Below are 24666 nucleotides of genomic sequence, written 5' to 3'. Positions count from 1 at the left end.
GGAGTAGGTTCTGAACATCATTCCAATCATCATCATTAGGTGAGCCCCCATATTTTCTCAAATCCTTAATGAATTGACCACCTTTAGACTGCATATTATCAAATGTCTTCCTAAATTTTAACGCACTTTGAAGCGTTAAAAAAAGTAGAATTCCATCTTGTATCAACATCTAAACAAACATGACCTTTACTTGGCAACCCCTCTTCACTAACACATACTTTGAATTGATTAAGTCTTGCAGGGAAAGACCTCATAAACTTCACAGCAGCACATATTTTCAAAACAGATACACTCACATTACCTAAACCATCCTTTACCACCAAGTTTAAAACATAGGCAGCACAACACATATGCAAATATTTACTCTCAAGTCACTGCCTCCCCAATGATTAACCCTTCTTTTCAGATATTGGATTGCTAAGTCATTTGAAGTAGCATTGTCGATGGTTATTGTCAAAACATTTTTTGATATTCCAATCAATTAGACACTTCTCAACCGCCCTACCAATTAGTTCACCACTATGGCCGGCAATGGGACAAAAGTTGATGATCCTTTTATGTAACTTCTAATCCTTATCAATGAAATGAAAAATAAGACACATATAACTCAAGTTTTGACCCGAAGTCCAAGTATATGTAGTAAGGCAAACTCTAGAAGTTGAACTATTCAATATTTTTTTTAGCTTCTTCCTCTCTTCAATAAATAAACTATAACAATCTTTAGTCACAATAGAACTTGAAGGGACAACAAATTCAGGATTTATTTCTTTGTAAAAGGAATGAAAACCTTCATGTTCCACATGAGTAAAAGGTAATTCATCCACAATGATCACCCTAGCAAGAGATTTCCTAGTAGATTCAGAATTAAACACCCACAATTTTGGAATACTTATTATTTCAGAAGTCCCATCATCATGTACAATTGTCCTAGACTCAAAATCAATTATTTTCTGTTTCTTATCTAAATTGGCAGGGAACAAATTTACACTTTAAAGTGTGATTTTTCATACCACTAGTGCCATTTGCAGAAGATGCAGTAATAGGCTTACCACAATATTTGCAGTTCACCAGATTGATGTTTTCTGTTTTATCGTAATGGCTCCAATATGGTGATTTCTTCCTTGCCCGACCTGCTGCCAATGCATCTAAATCAGAGTTTGCACGTTTTTCCCCCTTTGATTACTTTTCGGTGGCACTTGTAGCACCTCTTGTATGTTGTCATCCAAATCTTCCAATGATACTAAACCATCAAATAAGTACATAGGATTCACCACATCATAATCTCCAGTGCTAGAATCCATTTGACTCCCAAAAAATCAAAACATATTCAACTTTAGGGAAATTTAGGGGAAAAATGAGAAAATCTTGAACAAAAGGAGAAAAATGAAGACGAAGATAGGAAATTTATAGGAAATTCTCACTTGCTTTCGGTTGTGTGGTTCGAAGACGAAGATAGGAGACTCGAAATCTCGAGGTGATGTACTGCTATTGTCCGTGGCTCGAAGAGGGAGACTCGAATTGCTACTGTTGCTCTTAGTCGAAGATGGTTGTCGACTGTTGCTCGAAGTCGTAGTCGTAGTCGAAGTTGAAGAGAGAAAGAGAGAGTGATGAAGTGATGAGAGTTGAAAATGGAAACCCTAATTTTTCTTCATCTTTTCTCAGGGAAAAGAGGAAAGTTTGGGCTGCTGCTAGTCAGGGCCGGTTCTGAGGGTAGGCAAAGAGTGCCACCGCCCAGGGCCCACGATCGTGTGGGGCCCAAAAAAAGAAATTAACTATGATCAATTAAATAAAAATTGATACACTTTTTGAATATTTAGTGAAATTTGTGCTATTTTTGTGCAATTTTTAATAATATTATGTGCTTATTTTTTATTGGTATCATTAACAAAATATAGATTATAGTTTTAGGGATAAAGGTTTTAATTATATGACCTATAAAATATTAGGATCGACTCATATAGGGGCCTTTATTTTTAGATATGCCTAGGGCCCAAAAATTATCAGGAACGGCCCTGCTGCTAGTGCTTAGAGCTGAAGACTATCTACCGAGATCAAATCCGTAAATCACTGCCTCATAGAAGTATTTCATCATTTTGGACTTTGGGCTAACTAATATTTTGGACTTTGGGCTTACTCTCCTCTTAGGCTCTTACTCTCTTAGCCCTTAGGCAATGACTTATGTTTTTTCACTATACAAGAAGTCACAGACTACACTTTACTTACCAATAATTACTGCCTTTAATAAAAAAAATTAATTAATATAATTATTATAAAAATTTAAATAATAATAATAATAAATAAATTTATCCGGTTTTTCGGTTAACCGTTTTATAAAAAATAACCGTAACCACATCGTTTAACCGTTATTTTTACCGGTTTGGTAACCGAACCGTTCAATCCCAAAATTTTCGGTTCGGTAACCGCCCATTTTAACCGGTTTTTTGGTTTTTGGTACGGGATTTCGGTTTCGGTTTTTTGTGAACACCCCTATTAATGACCATTCAGTGTCCATGATTCTCAATTGTGTTTCCAACGCCTTGTCCACCCTTCTTGTCAATGGGAAGAAAACTTCTCCTTTCTTACACTCTAGAGGCTTGAGACAAGGAGACTCCATGTCTCCTTATCTATTTAACATTTGTCCCCAAGGGCTATCTGATATGATACATCATGCATGTGCCAATAAGAATTAGAGCCCTTTCGAGGTTGGTAGGAAAAAAGTCAAGTGTTTGTTTGCAGTTTGGGAGAGGGGATGAACAAACTGCCTTTACCATTCGAGATATGTTGAAAAAGTTTGGGGTCATATCGGGTCAAAAAATAAAGGAGGAAAAACATAAGTTAATTTTCTCCCATAACACAATATTAGAAAACCTAGAATTTTTCCAAGACACAATCAACATTAGAGTTACTTCGAACCTGGGGACTTATTTGGGCCTCCCAGTATCACACAAAAGGCCAAATAAGAAAAGAGATGTCCAGTTTGTGGTTAATAAAATTAGAGGATGACTTGCCTCCTGGAAGGCAACTTTTCTCTCAAGATTGCAGGGAGGCTTGTGCTCCTCACATCCTCTCTCAAACACTATCCCATCCTATCACATTCAAACCCAAGATTTTTCCAAAGCCACTTTAAATGAGATAGACAATATCTGTAACAAATTTATTTGGGGGGAGAATAAAATGCTTAGTGGGTAAACAATACACTTTCCTCTACAAAGATCAAGGGGGGCTAGGCATTAGATCTCATCACGACATTAATGAGATTTCGGTTTTTTCACTATATATCCATGACAAATTTTTTTTTGCACCGTATACCCTTTCGACTTTCCAAATTCATCATATACCCTTGACATTTCGAAAAATACATCAACTTACCCTTTTGACTAACGGTGTTAGACTTCCGTTAGTCATTAACCTCTAATCCCCTCTAACCCTAATTAACTAACCTAAATTAAATCCTAATCCTAACCCTAATCTAATACACTTTAACTAACCCACTGCCACATCACCCCCCACTGCCACATCACCCTACCCTTACCCCCACTGCCACATCACCCCCCATTGTCACATCACCCCCACCCCTTATCCCACTGCCACATCACCCCCACCCCTTACCCACTGCCATATCACCCCTCCACCCCCACCCCAACCCCACACCCACCCCCACCTGTAACGCCCTGGTCCTTAAGCACAATTAATACAAACCTTAATAAAATAGTCTCCTAATTTGACTCGAAATTTCGACAGCACTTCCTCTGAAAATTGGACAACCCAAAGTGGGAAATAATTTAAACCTGTTTACAAACTCAACAAAATATAATTTCTTCATCTCAAAACCTAAAACCGTCAACGCTTTCGCGGAAACAACCTCAAGAGGGAATCAAACCCAATGACACTAATCAGTATTACAAACTAATCAAAGAAATCTTCAATCAAAACCTCAACAAGACTAATATAACTAATACATATTTAAACCCAAGTACAATTTACATTTGGAAGTCTTCGAATATAGAGTTCCTCTATGAATTTCCGTCCTCACCTTAAACTTCGCGAATCCAACAAGAAACCTGCTCTAGTATCAACTGCTCACCATTATACAAAGTATATGGATCATTACAGGTTCAAACCCACACGGGAAAGAACAACACAAATTAAACAAAACACAAACAAAACACACGTCAGCAAAAGCTGAGTACCAACACTCCACCTTAAGCCAAACCAGAAAACATCAAGATATATACTTCAAAAGATAAAAGTACTACTCAAATTCTCATTATATTCTTATATAAGGTTTCCCTTTTATAAACTTTCTATGTCAATCTATATCCATTCAAAGCCAAAGGATTTCGTATTTCGAAGCTACATTAATTATATTCAATGCTCGTAATCATCAAGTTCAAAAACAAATTACATAGTCATGATAAGTAAAATAACCATATAAATCATGTAGATAAGAATATAGTCAAATAGAGTTACCAATAAGTTTCATCACCGAAATCACAATGTAATCGAGTAGCATGTTCACAACGTTTGAGTATCCTAATATATTAATAATGGATTCATCGAGTCCATAATCACGAGTAATTAATCTTTGATAATCAAATACGAGACGTGGAATAAATATCAATTATTATCAAGTTCAAAGATCATTTCATCAAACAAGAGTTATCAAATAATCCAAAGACAAAGTCAGAGTGGATCCGGGAGCCCCGGCCGACCCACTAAATAGCAAATGATAGACCCAGGAGTCCCGGCCGGTCTATAATAATGTAAACCCGGGAGCCCCGGCCGGTTTACCAATAATATCAATGGCCAATAACCTATAGTGTGCACACCCCTCAACTCAAGCTTTTATGTGACCCGGGAGCCACGGCTGGCCACGCTAGAGAAGAGGACGGTTTAGTATCTTGCCACATGCGGCGAATATCAATCAATCCAATATCTTCCCAATTCGGGCGAAGATAATATAACAAACATCTATATTTCCAATAGTTAATCCATGTAATCTTTCATTTTCCACGATTGATATCTTTTAAGAAATCAAGAGCAACAAGGGTACAATCTTTTTTTCACAATGATCCAAAAATCAATAATCTCTCTAAGAATCAATTTCTAAAATCAATCAAACAAAATAATGTTTCTCAAGGTTCCAAAATCACATGAGTGAATCCATATATTTAACAACATTATAGTTAATAATATATATTTCAATCCAAATCAAATCTACACAAATCCATATATGTTCCAAGTAAATGAGAACTAGCCACAATTCATAACATACCCACTCTTATGAGTCTATTAACCAATAAAAATTCATATCTTCAACCAATTATTAAAGATAATACAACTCGAAACTAATTCTCATACTAGTCGATAATGTACCTTCTATAAGTTCTTAACTCGTTAATGCATTTATGGTATGTCTAGTCAAAGACCGAATAATGGATATCACATACTACATAAAGTATCTCTGAGTCAACATATCATCTCAACTCGAATAGGTGAATATTCTAAAGTCAATTACTCTAATTCAGGGATACATGTATATAAATTCTATGACTTTTCATGTTTATTTTAAGTAAATCAAGGTATCCAACAATAACATGTTCTACAGTACTAAACATAATGAACTTATAACTTATGAGTTATGAAAATATTCTTTTTAAGACAATCAACAACAAAGTTACAATTCAAATTATCATAATAATACAAACTTTAATTTAGCCCATGATTTATTAACCAACTGATTTGTTCAACACCACCAATAGCTAAATCAATCTTCTCCAAGAATTAGAAAGTAGAAACTTAGTACAATAAGACTCGATCAAGACTTCTGTAAATTTAAATAGCCATTTCTATCTTAAATTTTAAAAATGTAACTAAATAAAGCACAATACTACAAGCATATATTAGTTCCAATAATTAACCCAACAACTCAATAAAATTAACCATAATCCATGTCCAAATTCTAACTCCTCACAGAATGACATTAAACCCTTAGAACACACAATAGTGAATCAACACCTTGAAATTGATTCTACATAATATCTGAAATGTAACTTTGTTGTTGATTGTCTTAAAAAGAATATTTTCATAACTCATAAGTTATAAGTTCATTATGTTTAGTACTGTAGAACATGTTATTGTTGGATACCTTGATTTACTTAAAATAAACATGAAAAGTCATAGAATTTATATACATGTATCCCTGAATTAGAGTAATTGACTTTAGAATATTCACCTATTCGAGTTGAGATGATATGTTGACTCAGAGATACTTTATGTAGTATGTGATATCCATTATTCGGTCTTTGACTAGACATACCATAAATGCATTAACGAGTTAAGAACTTATAGAAGGTACATTATCGACTAATATGAGAATTAGTTTCGAGTTGTATTATCTTTAATAATTGGTTGAAGATATGAATTTTTATTGGTTAATAGACTCATAAGAGTGGGTATGTTATGAATTGTGGCTAGTTCTCATTTACTTGGAACATATATGGATTTGTGTAGATTTGATTTGGATTGAAATATATATTATGAACTATAATGTTGTTAAATATATGGATTCACTCATGTGATTTTGGAACCTTGAGAAACATTATTTTGTTTGATTGATTTTAGAAGTTGATTCTTAGAGAGATTATTGATTTTTGGATCATTGTGAAAAAAAGATTGTACCCTTGTTGCTCTTGATTTCTTAAAAGATATTAATCGTGGAAAATGAAAGATTACATGGACTAACTATTGGAAATATAGATGTTTTGTTATATTATCTTCGCCCGAATTGGGAAGATATTGGATTGATTGATATTCGTCGCATGTGGCAAGATACTAAACCGTCCTGTTCTTTAGCGTGGCGGCCGGGGTCCGGGTCACATAAAAGCTTGAGTTGAGGGGTGTGCACACTATAGGTTATTGGCCATTGATATTATTGGTAAACCGGCCGGGGCTCCCGGGTTTACATTATTATAGACCGGCCGGGACTCCCGGGTCTATCATTTGCTATTTAGTGGGTCGGCGGGGCTCCCGGATCCACTCTGACTTTGTCTTTGGATTATTTGATAACTCTTGTTTGATGAAATGATCTTTGAACTTGATAATAATTGATATTTATTCCACGTCTCGTATTTGATTATCAAAGATGAATTACTCGTGATTATGGACTCGATGAATCCATTATTAATATATTAGGATACTCAAACGTCGTGAACATGCTACTCGATTACATTGTGATTTCGGTGATGAAACTTATTGGTAACTCTATTTGACTATATTCTTGTCTACATGATTTATATGATTATTTTACTTATCATGACTATGTAATTTGTTTTGGAACTTGATGATTATGAGCATTGAATATAATTAATGTAGCTTCGAAATACGAAATCCTTTGGCTTTGAATGGATATAGATTGACATAGAAAGTTTATAAAAGGGAAACTTTAAATAAGAATATAATGAGAATTTGAGTAGTACTTTTATCTTTTGAAGTATATATCTTGATGTTTTCTGGTTTTGCTTAAGGTGGAGTGTTGGTACTCAGCTTTTGCTGACGTGTGTTATGTTTGTGTTTTGTTTGTGTTGTTCTTTCCCGTGTGGGGTTGAACCTGTAATGATCCATATACTTTGTATAATGGTGAGCAGTTGATACTAGAGCAGGTTTCTTGTTGGATTCGCGAAGTTTAAGGTGAGGACGGAAATTCATAGAGGAACTTTATATTCGAAGACTTCCAAATGTAAATTGTACTTGGGTTTAAATATGTATTAGTTATATTAGTCTTGTTGAGGTTTTGATTGAAGATTTCTTTGATTAGTTTGTAATACTGATTAGTGCCATTGGGTTTGATTCCCTCTTGAGGTTGTTTTCGCGAAAGCGTTAACGGTTTTAGGTTTTGAGATGAAGAATATTATATTTTATTGAGTTTGTAAACAGGTTTAAATTATTTCCCACTTTGGGTTGTCCAATTTTCAGAGGAAATGCTGTCGAAATTTCGAGTCAAATTAGGAGACTATTTTATTAAGGTTTGTATCAATTATGATTGAGGATCGGGGCGTTACAAACTATGTAATTTGTTTTTGAACTTGATGATTACGAGCATTGAATATAATTAATGTAGCTTCGAAATACGAAATCCTTTGGCTTTGAATGGATATAGATTGACATAGAAAGTTTATAAAAGAGAAACTTTATATAAGAATATAATGAGAATTTGAGTAGTACTTTTATCTTTTGAAATATATATCTTGATGTTTTCTGGTTTGCCTTAAGGTGGAGTGTTGGTACTCAGCTTTTGCTGACGTGTGTTTTGTTTGTGTTTTGTTTGTGTTGTTCTTTCCCGTGTGGGGTTGAACCTGTAATGATCCATATACTTTGTATAATGGTGAGCAGTTGATACTAGAGCAGGTTTCTTGTTGGATTCGCGAAGTTTAAGGTGAGGACGGAAATTCATAGAGGAACTCTATATGCGAAGACTTCCAAATGTAAATTGTACTTGGGTTTAAATATGTATTAGTTATATTAGTCTTGTTGAGGTTTTGATTGAAGATTTCTTTGATTAGTTTGTAATACTGATTAGTGTCATTGGGTTTGATTCCCTCTTGAGGTTGTTTCCGCGAAAGCGTTGACGGTTTTAGGTTTTGAGATGAAGAATATTATATTTTGTTGAGTTTGTAAACAGGTTTAAATTATTTCCCACTTTGGGTTGTCCAATTTTCAGAGGAAGTGCTGTCGAAATTTCGAGTCAAATTAGGAGACTATTTTATTAAGGTTTGTATTAATTGTGCTTGAGGACCGGGGCGTTACACCACCCCACCCCACCACCCCAGAAACCCCCGAAACCCTTCCGCCACCTGCATCGCCGCACCCCCCTCCTCTTCCGCCACCCGTAACACCGTACACGCAGCACAAACTCGCAAAAAATCCGGCAGCCGCAAGTTAAACTTGCACAGCACTACAAAATCCGGCAGCAGCAAGTTAAACTCGCACAATAGCCGCAAAATCCGGTAGCACAAAGTCGCGTAGCCACAGGGGAGGGGGAGTTGCGAGAAAAGGGGAGGGGGTGCGTGGTCAAGGATGACGAAAAGGGGGGAGGGGGGCTGCGTGGTTGGGGATGGCGAAAAGGGGGGAGGGGGCTGCGTGGTCGGGGATGGCGGAAAAGGGGGAGGGGCTGCGTGGTCGGGGAAAATCCGGTGGGGTGGGTGGGGTGCGAAATTCCGGTTAGGGTGGGGGTGGTGGTTCAGGTGGTGGGCCTAGGCATGGGTAGTGGTGGTGGGTTGGGCTGGTGGGCTTTAGGTTAAGTTTTTCGGTTAGTTAAGTTTAGGGTTAGTGTTAGTGTTAGGATTAGGTTTAGGGTAGTTAATTAGGTTTAAATTGGGATTTATGGGTTAATGACTAACGGAAGTCTAACACCGTTAGTCAAAAGGGGAAGTTGATGTATTTTTCGAAATGTGAGGGGTATATGATGAATTTGGAAAGTCGAAAGGGTATACGGTGCAAAAAAAAATTTGTCAGGGGTATATGGTGAAAAAACCGATAAGATTTTGCTAGCCAAATGAGGATGGAAGGTCTGTAAGAGGAAGAATACTTTAGCCCAGAAGTGTATTTGTTTCAAGTATGTCTTCAAGGATAGAGTGACATGTAAGTCCTATTGACTATCAATCTAGAAATAATAGCAAACAATAATAGGATATCAAATAAGAAAGCAGGAAAGAACACACCAGAACTTTTACGTGGAAACCCAAGAACTGGGAGAAAAACCACGAATATGCACTAGGAATCGATGAATATTCAAGAAAGATTACAAAAGCGCTCAAGAACTCTCTTTAAAGCTTTTTCTCTCTCAAATATGTGTTTAATGATGAAGTATCAATTAATAACGTAATTAGGGCACTTATTTATATCCCCACTAAGGAAAACCGGAAAAACCGCGTTTTCGATAGGTCGCGCGCACCAGACCTCGGTGCGGGCGCACCAGTCCTCGGTGCGGGCGCACCAGACCTCAGGTGCGGGCTCACTTGAGTCTTCTGTCTCAAGGTGAAAAATCCTCTGTAGATGTGCGGACGCACCAGTGGTTGGTGCGGGCGTACCTTGTGTTTGGTGCGGGCGCACCCTTGTGTCGAACCCCTTTTTACGAATTTCTTCGATGTTTGCTTTCGACGCAACCTTTCTCCACACCCCATACACCCCATTGAGCCTCATATGGACCATATACCCAACAATCTCCCACTTGGAGATAGGTGTAAGTGAAGAAAACTCCATACCTTCATCATCTTCTTATTCATCTCAACTCCTAATCCACCATCTTTGCCAACAATCAACGAAGACCAACTAAGGTCCTGCACAACCTTAGTTTATCACAACTCACACTCTTAGTGAGCATATTTGCTGGATTCTTAGCACCCAACACTTTCTCCAGACTCAATTCATTCTCCTCCACTAAACTCCTGATATAGTGAAAACGCCTACGAATGTGTTTAGTCCTACAATGATACATGGGATTCTTAGCCAAATGCACTGCACTTTGACTATCACTGTAAAGTATCACCTTTTCCTGTTTAATGCCCATCTCCTCAAGAAAACCAATCAACCATACCATCTCCTTACCTGCCTCCGACATAGCCACATACTCAGACTCTGTAGTAGACAAAGAGATACACTTCTGTAACTTGGACATCCAACTCACTGCAGTACCCCCACAGTAGAGACATATCCTGAAGTGCTTTTGCTTGTATCGATATCTCCACTGAGATCAGCATCAACATAACCCTCTAGCTTTACTCCCTTCTGCCAGAAACAAAGCCCCATACTTGAAGTACCCTTCAAATACCTTAGTAACCACTTTACAGCCTCCCAATGTTTCTCACCTGGATTAGAAACAAACCTACTAACAACTCCACTGCAAAAATAATATCTGGTCGTGTGCACACCATGGCATACATCAAGCTACCAACAGCTGAAGCATAGGGAACAGTGGCCATCCGCTCCTTTTCTGCTTCTGTAGTTGGTGAATGCTCCCTTGTCAATTTGAGATCACTAGAAGTGGTGAATTTCTGGGTTTAGCATCTCCTACATTAAACCTCTTCAGCACCTTAAGAATATAATCCTCCTGAGACAACTTCAACATACCAGTAGACTTGTCCCTGAAAATCTTCATGCCTAAGATTTGTGTAGATTCACCCAAACCTTCTTCTCAAATACTTGTGACAGCTTTCCTTCCACTCATTTATCACATCCATACTGTACCCAATCACATATCATCAACATACAGAAGTAAATAAACATAGTCATTTTCATACCTCTGAAAGTAACAACAATGATCACTATCAGCTCTCTTGAACCCACTGCTACACATGAATGTGTCAAACTTTATGTACCACTATCTAGGAGCCTGGTTCAATCCATATAAGCTCCTCTTGAGCTTGCACACCAAGTTCTCCTTTCCCTTAACTTTAAACCATCTGGTTGCTTCATGTAAATTTCCTCCTCCAGATCACCATGTAGAAACGCAGTCTTACATCCATCTGTTCTAAGAACAAATTTTCAGCAGCAACAATAGCCAACAAGATACGAATAGTAGTTAACTTCACAACAGGAGCAAATATTTCATTATAATATATACCCTCCTTTTGTAGGAACCCCTTTACAACTAATCTCACCTTATACCTGACACTTCCATCAGGCTCTTTCTTCAGTCTGAATATCCACTTGTTACTAAGTGCTCTCATACCTTTAGGTAATGCAGACAACTCCCATGTCTGATTCTTTTCCAGGGACTTCATCTCATCTTTCATGGCTAACTCCCACTTAGATGAATCAGTCGAATTTATTGCTTCCTTGTATGATTCTGGTTCACCTGCATCAGTTAAACAAGTAATACATAGAAGGTGAATATCGAACAGGTGTTTTGGACACCCTTGCGGATTTTCTCAAGTCAACTTGAGAGACAATTCTCCCTGTACTAGAACTGGAGCCTCTTGGTTGTATGTAATTGTACCCTCGAATTACCAGGCTGTGAGATATCTGAACTCATCAGAATCAGACCCTGAGGAGTGTGAACTTCATCTCTATGTTGCTCACCCAATTCTGGAACAATGGCATCCCTACCATCAATGTCACCTATCTCCACAATCTCCTTCTCCTGAACTCCCACTACTTCAGTAATCTCAGATTTATCACCAATATCACATCCTTATAAGCTTAGTCTCATCAAATGTGACATCACAGTGTCTCAAAATCTTCCTACCTTTTGGTTCCCAACATCGATATCCATACTTCTCAAACCATACCCAATAAAATAACATTTAACAGCTTTTGGGTCTAACTTGTCACGTTTCTCAGATTGAACATATGCAACACAACCAAATAGTTTTAGAAAAGAAAGATTTACCTCTTTCCACTCCAAACCTCCTCTAGCAACTTGAACTCCAAAGGAACTGATGGTCCTCTGTTTATCAAATAAGCTGATGTACTAATGAATCTGCCCAGAAAGTCTTAGGTAGCCCTGCATGCAACCTCATACATCTAGCCCTCTCAGTCATGTCCTGTTCATCCTCTCTCAACTCCATTCTGTCGAGGTTTCCCTGGAACTGTCCTCTTCAGAATTATGCCGTTTTCCCACAGTTTTGTGTACTCTGCTAACTCATACTCACCTCCATTATCAGACTTAATGCACTTAATCTTCCTTCCAGTCTGATTCTCGACCTCAGCTTTCCACTTCTTGAAGGTCTCATGAAGCTCAGATTTCTTCTTCATGAAGTAGACCCACACCTTCCTGCTGTAGTCATCAATGAAAGTAACAAAATACCGTGAGCCTCCAAGAGATCTGACTGGTGAAGGACCCCATAAGTCAGTGTGCACCAATTCTAGCTTCTCAGTTTTCAACTCTAATTGGCTTATGTGAAAGTCACCTTTTTCTGCTTGCCATAAACACAGCTCTCACAAAATTCCATGTCAACTGATTTCAACCCTGACAACTTGCCACTTGAAGCTAAAATCTTCATCCCTTTCTCACCCATATGACCAAGTCTAGTATGCCATAACTTGGTTTCATCTACCGTAGCTGCACCAATCATGTCTGTACACCCTGCAATAGTGTATAGGGTTCCCATCTTAGTACCTCTAGCCAAAATCATGGAACCTTTGGAAATCTTCCATTTTCCCTCACAGAACACAGCTTTGTAGCCACTTGAGTCCAGTTGACTCACGATAATCAGATTCTTTGCTAGGCCTGGAATGTACCTAACATCATGCAGTTTTAAAGTTCCTCCATTCGTAGTCCTGACAACCACATCTCCCTTCCCCATTATATCCAAGGTCTTATCATCAGCAAGATGGACCTTTCCTAACTTTTTGCCTTGAAGTCCTGAAACAGCTCCCTCATGGGTGAAGAATGAAACGATGCCCCGAATCTAGGATCCACGACTCTATAGAATATCAACACTCAAAACAGAGCATCCTCAACCTCATTCGATGCAGAAAATATCGATGAGTTGTCACTATCCTCCTGTTTCTCATTATGATCAGATTTTCCACCCTTCTTCGTTCTTGGGATGTGGACAATCCCTCTTTGGATGACCCTTCTCACCACAATTCCAACAGGTAAAATTTGTTCTCCCTTTGACTTACTTCGCCCCCTTGACTTTGATCTCCCTTGTGAACCCTTCCCTTCCCTTTTGTTTTCCCCTCCTCTACCTCTGCACTGTATGCTCCAGATGATTCTCCACTCTCTTCCTTCGAATGCTCTCACTCAAAATAAGATCACGGACAACATCATAAACCAATTTCTCTTTACCAGAGGAATTACTAACACAGTACAACAGTTTCCCAAGCAGTAGGTAAAGAGGACAACAAAATTAAAGCTTTCACTTCATCCTCAAAAGCAATATTAACAGACGATAACTGACTTATTATGAATTAAATTCATTAATATGTTCAGCAGCAGAACTACCATTATTCATCTCTAAATCAAATAAACGGCGCATCAGATATACCTTATTCATAGCCGAGGGCTTCTCATACATATCTGACAGAGCTTTGATCAATCCAGCCGTTGTTTTGATGTCCTTGACACTGAACGCCACAGTCCGAGCCAATGTCAAACACACCACCGCTAGCGTCTGCCTATCCAGTACCTTCCACTTAGCCTCTTCAATGTCAGCAGACTTTTTAGACAAAGGTTGATACAGATTTTTCTGATATAAGATGTCTTCAATTTGCATCTTCTAATATCCAGAATCCCATCAAACTTCTCAATTCTAATCTTTGAATCCTCCATTGTTAATTATTCTAGATCTAGACAATAATCAAACCTAGCTCTTGATACCACTTGTAAATCCTATTGACTATCAATCTAGAAATAATAGCAAACAATAATAGGATATCAAATAAGAAAGCAGGAAAGAACACACCAGAACTTTTACATGGAAACCCAAGAACTGGGAGAAAAACCACGAATATGCACTAGGAATCGATGTATATTCAATAAAGATTATAAAAGCGCTCAAGAACTCTCTTTAAAGCTTTTTCTCCCTCAAATATGTGTTTAATGATGAAGTATCAATTAATAACGTAATTAGGACACCTATTTATATCCCCACTAAGGAAAACCGCAAAAAACCGCGTTTTCGATAGGTGCGGGAGCACCAGACCTCGGTGCGGGCGCACCAGACTTCAGGTGCGGGCGCACCAGACCTCAGGTGCGGGCGCACCTGAGTCTTCTGTCTCAAGGTGAAAAATCCTCCGTAGATGTGCGGACGCACCAGTGGTTGGTGCGGACGCACCAGTGGTTGGTGCGGACGCACCAGTGGTTGGTGCGGACGCACCAGTGGTTGGTGCGGACGCACCAGTGGTTGGTGCGGGCGCACCCTTGTGTTGAACCCCTTTTTACGAATTTCTTCGATGTTTGCTTTCGACGCAACCTTTCTCCACACCCCATACACCCCATTGAGCCTCATATGGACCATATACCCAACATGACAAAGTTCACCAATGGGTCAAGTCTTTGGAAAAACATTGAGCTGGGTTGGGATATCATTTCCAACCATGTCTCTTTTGCACAATCGAAACATTATCCCTTATGGTAACTTAAGCTCTGAATCTGCTACTCATGTGTTCATTCACTGTCCGTCCCTGAAAGATATATGGGGTTTCTTTCCCCAAATTCACACTCTCTAAGATTCTCCCCCTTGGTTCCAAAACAATATGGAAAATATAAGTTGTGTGGATGGACTCCCTTGGAAAGTTATATTTCCGTGTCTGTTGGGAAATATGGTCACAGAGAAATAAAATGATCTGTGAAAATATCCCCTTGCAAACACCACGAAACCTCATATAAAGGCCACTTCTATAGCTAAGAAGGCGGGGGTAATTGAGAAAACATCCTTGCCCACCGCTCAGGTTCGATAGTAATGTTGGGTATGTGTTTGTGGATGCCTCCTTCATTGGGATTGGTAAACCAGCCAGCCTTGCGGGTATCTTGGTGTCCCCGTTGGGAGCTTGGTTAATGGGATGTCAGTGCTCCATGTACACAAGAGACAACCTCTAGGCAGAAACACGAGCTATTGAGCTGGGTATAAGGTTAGCTAAAGAGCAGCAACAAACCACCATATGTCTGTTTTCGGAGTGTAGGAACGCCATCAATGAAGATGTGGACTGTATGGTGGCCAAGGAACGTTATTGTAATGTACAAGTTAATAATAGTTAGCTATTTTTTTCTCCCCTTAGCGGCTAGCTGTATTAAAAACTTCAATGATGAGGCGTAATGTAATAACTGCTCTGGGCTGAAGAAGGAGATGTAACTTTGGGTTTTTGGAGTAGAAGACACTAAAAGAGAGAGAAACTGAGGGAGATAAGTTTTCTTTTCTCTGTTTCTTAGTTTCTAAACTCAAGTGTACTTATTTCGTTAAAACATCAAACAACACTTTCAATCAACAAATTAACTTAGTAAATAACTTTCAAATATCATAGTAAAACAAATAACTATGATCCAATTTACACAAAAGTATTTCAAAAATATAGTATAATACTCAAGCTATAACAGCCCGCTCTTCCGAGCTGCTAATAAAACACCCCCGACAACCATAAACTAGAATCCAACTCTTAATTAATAAAATCGCAGCGGAAAAATATCCTTAATTACACCAATAACTCCACTAAAATTCACAAAAATATTATATACAACGAAACATAAATAGTTATTCTCAAAACAACTATCTAGATACAAACTCAATCCATAAGCTACTACAACATCATAATCTTGCTTCACTTCCAATTTCGAGCTCACAACACCAAACCTGCAAAGTCAGAGAAGAAATACAAAACAAACAAAATTCCAAAATGAGTGGAAAACTCGTAACCTTTACTTCAACCCGTTATAAATATTTTATTTCTCAAATCATTTTCATCTCGTTACAACGCTGGCATAGCTCACTCTCTTAAACAAATCAGTGGCAACTACAGATTTTTTGGACAAACACTGCCTCCAAGGTTCGTTATGGAGCCCAGCAATACTATCCCCAAGGTTCGTTATGTAGCGTAGCCGACAATATCAGGTCAAAAGAAGTAACCATCCTCCACCCATACCTTGTCCACTTTCTATTTTCAATTCATAAACTAAGCCAGCAAAACAGTTACTTATTCATAATCAATCAATGACATTTCATCATCACATTCATATATATGGCCATAGTACGAACTTATTTATTAAAACAGAATAAAGAGATCCACACACACATGAGCATGAGTAAATAATTTTACTGAACATAAAAGTTACCTGAACGCATTCCGAATTCCAATAATATAATATCCTTCATAATCTCGAATGATACTTCACTCCAAAATCATCCACCAAGAATTACCTCACAACGATAGTCAACAACCAATCTTAACTATTCTAAACTAGAAAATGAAACCATGACAATTCCCAATTTACAAATTATCCACTTTAACACTCTAATTCCACAATCCTTTATTCATAATCATATATTTAAATTACATAACTAGCTAGACTAACTAAACTTAGCTTACTGCAACTTAAAAGAAATAACATTCATATATGTGCTAATCCTAAACTAACTTCCAAAACAATGATTCTAAACTAACTCTCGCCAAACTAATTCAACAGCACAACAACAACACAAACAACAGTACAACAACAACACAAACAACCACCACAACGATTTATAAACATCATTAAAAATACTTCTAAATAAACTAATATTCCACAATCAAATTGCTAATCAAATTCAAATCTTTAAGTGAAACTAAAATCCAATTCTAACTAAACTCACTAAATCTAATTTTCATTTTACAAATAAAAAACATGTTTGTATAGCAAAATCAGTTTTAGGCTTAACTTAATTAATCAAATCAAGTATTTTTTTTTTTTTTTTGACGAGAAAGAGATTTGGGATTAATAATGAAAGGATTTATCATCCATTACAGCACTTTGAATACTCAAAGGGAAATCTATCATCCACATCTTTGCCTCCATATTTTCCTTACACATCTGCGCAATTATATGGGCAACTCTATTACCTTGCCTTTTTACATGAGAGAAACTAACATTAAAGCATCTTGTCGTATCACTAATGATATCTGTGACCACGCTTCCAAAAGGGGTGGCCTCACATCTCTTTGCTTGCAGGTACTGGTATAATTTCAGGCAGTCCGTCTCTACGGCAAGGTTGAAAAAACCAGCTTCAATCGCACAGTGTATCCCATGTCTCATGCTAAGTGCTTCTGCCAGTTCGGCATTATTATGGTCCAGCAGCCCTTTACTCACCACCATCAAAACTTCTCCAGTCGAGTCACGCACCACCCCCCCTAATCCAACTCCAGCATTTTTAAATACCGCCGCATCTGTATTGAGTTTCACCATGCCATTCACAGGAGGCTTCCACCTCACCTCTTCTTCGGTTCGGTTGTTTGCCCTCCCCTTACTACTATGAGCCTGGCCATATTCCAGCATCCCTTTAATCGCTTTTTCCACCACCTCTATGACCTCAATTCGCTTTCGATCAAACACCCATCGGTTCCTTCCAAGCCAGATATTCCACACCAACATCCAGAACACAGCCCACCAATCTTCGTGAGTGTTTCTTGCCATCAGCTTTTCGGTCCATGTGCGAAAAGATAATTTCCTCTCTTTGTCAACTTCAATGCGGAGAGGTGATCTATACCACACCCTCTCGCTCTCCCCACAGGATATCATCAGGTGCTCGATAGTTTCAGCCTCCTCCCCACACCTTGGGCACTCTTCATCTTGAGTTATACCTCGCCGCCGTAAATTATGTCTGACTGGAACGCCATTGTGTAACATTTTCCAGCCAAAGAGCTTAATTTTCGGGGGGATCTTGGAATTCCAGAGTTGTTTCCATACTCGCTGGGTAAGGCTATGTGAAGTTGAAGGATTTCTCGCTCGCACTTCTAATAGTTCGTAGTAGTATGCACTTCGAACTGAGTACTGTCCATTTTTTGTGTGAGCCCACATCCACTCATCGGGCCTTTTATGAAACGGAATCGGAATGCATTTTATAGCACGGCTCTCCCACGGGTGAAAAAGCGCATCCACCATAGTTGTGTTCCACTCAGTCCCTACAACCAGCTCGCTCACCTTCGTGATCCCTTCAAACTCTCCTTCATTGCTGGGAGACTCCACTTTATAATTACTCAATCCCGGAACCCAGGGGTCGTTCCAAATATGTGTTTCAGTACCATCCCCAATCACCCTACACATACCTTTTTCAATCACATCTCTAGCGGAGAAGATTGAGCGGCAGGTAAAGCTCATATTGGGTGCTGTTTTGGCTTGAAGAAACGAGCTCCTAGGAAAGTATTTCCCGCGCAACACTTTGGCCATCAACGAGTGGGGTTTAGTAAGAATCCTCCATGCCTGTTTGGCTAGCAGCGCCTTGTTAAAAATCTGAAAATTCCTAATTCCCAATCCACCTTCTTTTTTGGGTAAAAACAATTTTTCCCACGCAATCCATGCCGTTTTCTTTTCATCTGTTTTTTGCCCCCAAAAGAAACTCCGACACAAACGTTCAATCCCATCGATTATACTTTTTGGAATCTCAAAACATTGCATAGCGTATGTGGGTATGGCTTGAGCTACGGCTTTGATTAAAACTTCCCGCCCCGCCTGTGATAGACATTGTCCCTTCCATCCTTTCAGCTTTTTCCAGACACGATCATGAATTGTTTGAAAAACTCTTTTCTTTGAGCTCCCGATATAGGTAGGAAGACCCAAATATTTATCATGTCCCTCCACAGCCTTAAAAGCTAACTTCGTCTGAAGGATATTAATCTTTTCCTGATCAAGATTTCGGCTATAGGACATTTCTGACTTTTCCATATTCAATTTCTGCCCAGATGCTGCTTCATAAATGGTAAGGATCTCCATCACATTCTCTACTTCCTCCTCCGTGGCTCGAACAAAAAGTATGCTGTCGTCTGCAAAGAAAAGGTGTGAAATAGGATCAACTCTCCGCCCTATCTTTACCCCATGTATCAGATTTTTTTCTTCAGCATCCCTGAGTAGCGTAGACAAGCCTTCTGCACACAAAACAAATAGAAACGGAGATAACGGGTCACCCTGACGGAGCCCCCGGGATGGAGCGAAGCTCCTTGACGGTTGTCCATTTACAAGCACAGAGAAAGTTGCAGACATTACACATTTCATCACCAGGTTAGTATAACTCGCAGGGAACCCCAACTTTAACATCATTTGTTCGATAAAACACCATTCCACTCTGTCATATGCTTTACTCATGTCAAGTTTGAGACCCAAGTACCCTTTTTTTCCAGTTTTCTTTTTCCTCAAGAAATGAAAACATTCATACGCCACCAGTACATTATCAGTAATCAATCTACCCGGGACAAAACCACTTTGACTCTCATGAATGACCTCTGGCAACACCGTTTTCATCCTATTAGCAAGAACCTTTGACACTAATTTATACATCACATTACACAAGCTAATAGGACGGTAATCTACTGGGGATTCACAATGTTTCTTTTTTGGAATTAACACTATATGTGTCTCATTTACAGCACCAATTTCATCCACATTATTCAGCATATTCATTACTTTATCAACAACATCATCTCCAATATGACCCCAATAAGTTTGATAAAATAGAGCGTTCATACCATCGGGCCCCGGTGCTTTGTTCGGGTGCATCTGTGAAAGGGCTTCATCGACCTCCTCTCGCCTAAATGGGGCCTCAAGTTGTGCTGCCACTTCTTCAGTTATTCTCGGTCGCACAAGATTTAGGATTGGCTCCATCTCGCAATTAGTATTGGAGTGAAAAAGATGCTCGAAAAAAGTCACAAAACATTCCATGATTTCTTCCTCCTCCTCATAACAAACCCCTGCTTCATTTTTGATGCTACGCACATTATTTCTATGCGCTCGTTGGCTCGCTTTCTGGTGAAAAAAAGTTGTGTTTTTGTCTCCGTTCTCTATCCAGTTCTGGCGACTCCTTTGATGCCAATAGACCTCATCTCTTTTCTCCAGTTCATCTATTCTAGCATCTATGCAACGCATATGGTTCATGACCTCCTCCGTTGGCTCTTGTTCCATCATCTCCTTCATTTGATGTTGGCATCTCCGAATCTCCTTCGCGACATTCCCAAACGTCTTCCTACTCCACGCTGCCAATTTATTTGAGGTTCGAGCAATATTAATTCCAGCATCTACCCCTTTACTCCACGCTTCTTTCACAACATCACCACTAGCTTCCTCCCTCAACCACATAGCTTCAAAACGGAACCTCTTTGTGTTTTGCCTATGATCTGCTCGCCTATTCGCACCTCTCACACTCACAACAAGGGGCAGGTGATCAGATTTTCTCTTGGTTAGGTGTGATACAAAGGAGCCTGGAAATTTCATTTTCCATAATGTATTCATAAAGAAACGATCAAGACGTTCTTGTATATTCGCATCACCTCCTCGGTTATTTGACCATGTAAACTCATACCCAACAAAACCCATATCCAAAAACTTGCAATCTTCCATTGCACTACGTAAAATTTCCGCCTCTTGTACATTGAAGTCCCCTCCTCCCTTTTTCTCACTAGCCATTAACATCAGGTTGAAATCTCCACCACATAACCACGGCATCTCCGTAGCTCTAGCCAAAGCTTTCAGCAGAGCTCCGGTTTTATCTTTATTATCGTCCTCCGGAAATCCGTAGATTCCCGTAAATCTCCATTCTCCCGTCAAACCATCATCCACAACGACATCTATATGATTAAGAGAGAAAGAAGTAACCTGAACAGTTAACTCATGTTGCCATAAGAGAGCTAGTCCACCACTTCGTTTTCGCCCTTCTCCACTACAATCTACAGCTACCATATGCTCCATTTTTATTTTCTTTCTCGCTACTTCCATCTCATGTGTTTTCAATTTTGTCTCCGATAGGAAGACAAGTTGGGGATTCTCAGAGGAAATTAATCTCCTAAGAGCACTAATTGCAGCAGGGCTCCCCAGCCCCCTACAATTCCAGGACAGGATGTGCTTCATTGGCCACCGAGGGCCCAAACAGTGAGGCCCGCCACTTCTTCTTCAGCATTTTTCTGCTCATTATTATTTTGGTTCATAATACTCATACCTACCCGTTTCAAGAATCTTTCTTCCTCAATTTCAGCATGCTCAAGCCCATTAATCATTCCTTCTCTTACATGTCGTTTGCTGCCACTGAGAGTTTGAGCACCTTCCCCTTCCTTCACTCGTTGCCTTGCAATTTTCTTCCATTTTCTGCCCCCTTTCCCCGCTATAGACGGCTCCATAACTGCTGCACTCGTCTCTATTGTCACCATATCTCCTCCACTCCCCCCAGGTTCATGACATCTATCCATGTCATCATCATTTACAGCCTCATTACACTTGATCACACCTACCTTAGATGACCCCGCAGCCACTTCCTCTCCCCTCTCACTTCCCTTCACTGTCTCCCCTTCCTTTATACCCCAGGAATACATACTATCCACCACCTTTGCTATTAGATTAGGATCCTCTACTTCTACTTTCTTTTTTGGTTTCGTAATAAATAGGGCTCTGGCGCATTTTGTGTCTCCGTCTTGCCCTCCTGAGTTCTCACCAAAATTTCCGGATTTCCAAGGTGATGCTTTCAGCCATCCACCATATTTCACCACACCTTCATCCTCCGCATCCTCATCATCACAGTCCTTTGTGCCATGTCCCACTTTTCCACAAAAGAAGCAATACAAAGGTGGTCTTTCATATTTCACCTCAAAATTCTCCTCCAATCCCGATTTCATCTTCACCTTCACATTAGTGACAAGGGCCTTTCGCACATCATGAAGGATTCTGATGCGAACTGACTTATCTATTCCCATTGCACCTGAACTATCCATTTTAACAAAGGTCCCTATTTTGTTTCCTATGGCAGTAACATTGTTCTTATTTAATCGTCCCTTAAACGGAAGATCATAAACTCTTGCCCAAATCGGGAATTCCCACAACTGGATCTCCGAGGGTTTGCAGTTACCCTTTACATCATTCATGAGTATCACATGTCTATCAAAGTGCCACGGTTGCCCTTCCACCACCCGTTGCTTGTCGCGCCAGTGATGAAATTGGACCACAAACAAATTTTTTCCGATGTTTTTGATATCCATATCATACTTCGCCTGCCATATATTCTTCATCGTATTTATAAAGGCCATCTGATTGATATGGCGGTTCGTCCAAATTCGAATGACTAGCCCTAATTCAGTTCGGGCCTCGTCTTCCTCCGAATCCTCCTCTTGCCATTCCACCGAATCATTTACAGCATTATTGTTTTGCCCTAGTTCTGGACTCGATTGATTGTCATCTATCGTGACTCTGACTTCCTTGTCTCTACAGACTAGATCACTGCTTTCATTGTTTTCAGCATCCATGATTACAATCATGCGCCAATGATTATCGAACAAAACCCCCTATGAGGAAACCCTAGTATCGAGACTAGCAAAACCCTCCCAAGGCTAACCTAGAGGGAACTATTATTATCGCCACCAAAATCAAGTAATCACAATCTCATAATTAGAAAACAAAAGTCAATTGTTTATGGAGTAAAGTCTTGTACCTCTGCTCAATTTTTGAGCTTGGACGAACAACAAGAGGGAAGGCAAGCTTCGACAACGGCGGCGACGACCAATAATAATGAAGGCAGAGCAGGGAGGCGCTCGTCGAGCATCAACACTCCAGTGCAGCGACGAAGCACAACCGCGAGCAGAGCAGTGAGGCGGCAACTCGACGCACCGACGAACGTACGAACGACAACAGGGCATGAGGAGGACGAAGAGGAACAGAGAAAACGCGAGCTACAGGTCTAGCTCCGGCGACTCAGAGACGACGGAGGACGCCAACGAAGGTGCAAAAGAGATGAACATGACTGAGGATTTCATGGGGTTCCATCGGGTTGGGGTTTTAGGTTGTGGGGTATTGAGAGACACGGGGAGAGAGAAAGAAGGTGAGGTTTTGTTTCTTTCATTAACAAAGGATCCGGACGGCCGGACCCATGGGGATATTGGGTTAGATTTGTAAACCGACAAAGAAAGGTGCAAGGAACCGAGTTTGGTTGTCTAAATTGCGAAACACTGCTCAACGAATTGCACAAACCCAAAATACAAAAATAATAATAATAGAAGTAATCTCATATAATTAAATAAATAAATACATTACCAACACGTCAATATAATTCATATTCCACATCTCAAATAAAATGAAAATTTCCGAAACATAATTAACTTAATAAATATACTTAACGTTTGAATAAACGCTCTTAAAAATTAGGGCTATTACATAAGCTATCAAAATATTTAGCTTTTGCTTAAATGCATATAAAAATATTACTTGCTATGTATAATAAATAAAATAACAGCATCAATAAAATAGAAGATCGTTAGTAAATATAATATTCATATTTCAACACAAATAAAATAATCCGGCTAACAATTATAATTATTCATAAATAAGACGGTATAAAAATCGAAGCTATTACAAAACTAATGTAAGAAAGGATGGCTGCATCCAACAAAATCGCCACTATGTTAAATAGATTAGTGTATCTTAAGATTTTAAAAAGTCACTATATGATGAAAAAGGTCACTATGTCATATAGGTGGCCTTGGTCCACAAATCCACAATAATATTATAGACCAGATCCACCTAATTAAGTCTAGCTCTTAAATTGAGATACAAAGAGTAATTATTATTACATATAATAACATCAAATTCAGATTGCGCTTTTATACATCTATTAATGTGGTTGAAGAACTACATATGATGATTGCGATGCATCTCAATTTTTTTTTCAAGTTCGGTAACATGAAGGACCTTAATGGATTGACACCTCGCACAGTGTTAGTTAACCAATCAGGTTTGCAGGCCAAACTCTTTGGGGGGAGGGGAATGGTAAGGGAAACCTCACCCCAAAAAGCCCGTAGTGAGATTATTTGATCCCATAATCTTGAAATTATGAGGCGAAATCTTTACCAATAGGGCAAATATGGCTTGTTTTGCGCCATGCATCTCAATTGCATCTAATACCTTCAATGAAACAATGAGACTTGTACGGTTCAATGTATATATTCCATGATTGCTAAATGTAACCTCACTTTATCAAACACAACCCTTTTCCTCATAGCTCATTTCTC

At 39.1% G+C, this 24666-nt stretch overlaps 1 long non-coding RNA gene across 1 annotated transcript; it reads left to right on the top strand.

The window, feature by feature from the left end:
• Nucleotides 1-6869: 6869 nt before the first annotated feature.
• LOC130591975 (uncharacterized) lies at nucleotides 6870-8668 on the top strand. The gene is made up of 2 exons (XR_008969961.1): nucleotides 6870-7891; nucleotides 8535-8668. It is a non-coding gene; the product is annotated as an uncharacterized LOC130591975 (long non-coding RNA).
• The last annotated feature ends 15998 nt before the right edge of the window (nucleotides 8669-24666 follow it).

This window comes from Beta vulgaris, chromosome 6, assembly GCF_026745355.1.
Source record: "Beta vulgaris subsp. vulgaris cultivar EL10 chromosome 6, EL10.2, whole genome shotgun sequence".
NCBI classification, from domain to species: Eukaryota; Viridiplantae; Streptophyta; class Magnoliopsida; order Caryophyllales; family Amaranthaceae; genus Beta; species Beta vulgaris.
This window is presented reverse-complemented; position numbering and strand designations above follow the sequence as displayed.